General features: G+C 39.7%; 1 pseudogene; it reads right to left on the bottom strand.

Annotated features, from left to right (window-relative positions):
- LOC104715994 overlaps window positions 1-1970 on the bottom strand; it is an 8433-nt pseudogene extending 6463 nt beyond the window's left edge.

Here is a 2039-nt window from a genome sequence, read left to right as displayed (position 1 = left end):
AGATAATAAGATTCTGATTGTTTTTTCATAAGAGCACCTGCAAGGGCATCGAACATTTACTCAAGTCCCAAACTTTAAAAGTCTTCTGTACTAGACGTTCTCGAGAACCAACTTCCCAGAGCCCAATATCTCCAACATTCGTACCAACTGGAACAATGCAAATTGACGCGAGAAACTTCTGATGTTACAAAATTTCTGATGACGTTTGTTACATGAAATATATATATATCGAGAGCAAGAAAAAAGACCTAGTAGCAGAGTCTGTTTAATAGGATGGAAATCCATGCTCATGGGAGATGAGCCCTGACTCAAAGTTCGTGCCACTGTCTTGGGCAAGTCATCAGGTGCTTTGAAGGTTTGATTGTGGCCATGAGCCTGCCCTGGGAATGTCATTGGTAACATGTTCACACCTAGACTTACCTACATACGGTGGAGCAAAGAAGAAATACATTTTTAAGTTAAAATATGCATTACCAATCGCATAAAATTAGTATTTATAAGAAAACATATTATCTTTGCTTCAGATTTCTGTCACCTCGTCAGACATTCCCATAGGTCTTGTTCGTTTTGAGACATGGTCTGAATCGCCTGATGGATAGTCTACACCAGAATTAGTTGGAGGAGTTCTCGGGTGCTTCAAGGCTGCTAAGACCCAAAAAGGAGAACATGTTACATAGATCACAGGTGAAACTCAAAGGTTCTGAAAAAAAAAAGAAATGCAAGGATAGAATTTGAAAGGCAACAACATTACAAAGCTTCTACAACAAAACACCAAATTTGATAAGCAAATTACCTTGGATGGATGGAGAGCCGAGAGCAATGGCTCCTCCAGACACAGCTGGATGAGGGACAGAGGAAGGACTAGACATCCAACCAGCAAGAGGTGTTGGAACCGGAGAAGGCGTTGGTTGAAATGGCTGAAGACATAAACGCAAGTCAAGCACGGCATGTAGAGGTAACTATAGAGCTGGGACCAAAACGAGAAGAAGATTGCAACTAATAGAAATACAAAAAAAACAGCTGGAAAATGACCTACCCCGTGTGCGCCTAAAGGAGGAAATCCCCCAGCTTTAGGTAATGATCCAAGCAGCGGATTGTTGACAGGGGATGGGGCTCGTGCATCATTTGGTAGGCGGCAGGAATGATCCACAAAGAGAGTCTTTATATCAGGATTTGGCCTTGGGTTTTTACAAAGCTGGTGTTGCCAATTTAAGCTGCAAGTTATGCAATCATATAGAAACAACGAGTCAAAAAAAAAAGCAGGTGAGGAATGAAAACTTGAAGTGAAACAAGAAAGGGGAGAAATCAAATACCTCTGATTAATGAGAGTCCTGAGCCGTGAATTTCTAAGGGTAGGAAACTGCAATTTATCACGGAATAACGGATTCGCTTCAATCAACTTCTTGAGTTCAACCAACATGATAGCTCTGGCGGACTTTGTGTCCCCATACTTGGATAACTGCTCGTTCTCCCTGAAGTTCAAACAAGTTCATTCTCTGTAGCAATATATCATCATTAAACCTCAAAAGCTTTATTAAAAAAAAACCCCTGAAAATGGCGTACCGGAAGTTTTCTAAGGTCAAGAGCTGAGTGATTTCCTTGAAAAGCTCCTCATTAAAAGTGGAAAACACTTTCAAATCCTTGACCAAAATTTCAACAGCCTTGGGACGATCATGCCTACCAAAAAATTAAAAAGCACCGCACCCAGTGTTAGTTAGTTCACAAAAATGAAAACACAGAAAATCTTCTTTCTTTTGTTAGAGACATGATGAAATGAACATTTACTTATCCAAGGCCTCAAGATACTTCTGCTTCCTAATCTCGAAGAAAATCTTCATGGAGTATCTGTTATCATCAACTTTAGTAAAACCTGAGAGATACTTCTCGACCTCATCCCAGTTACCATTGTGCACCTCATCCTCAAAATACTTCATGTTGAAGAAAAACCCAGACTCTTGTTCAAGCCTAGTTTTTCACAAAATCTCAAGTTAAATGGGCCATCATTACCAACAAAAACAAAAACAAAAAAAAAAAAAAAA

The sequence above is a fragment of the Camelina sativa genome, chromosome 9, assembly GCF_000633955.1.
Source record: "Camelina sativa cultivar DH55 chromosome 9, Cs, whole genome shotgun sequence".
NCBI lineage: Eukaryota > Viridiplantae > Streptophyta > Magnoliopsida > Brassicales > Brassicaceae > Camelina > Camelina sativa.
Note: the sequence above shows the minus strand (reverse complement) of the source record. Positions and strands in the feature narration are given on the sequence as shown.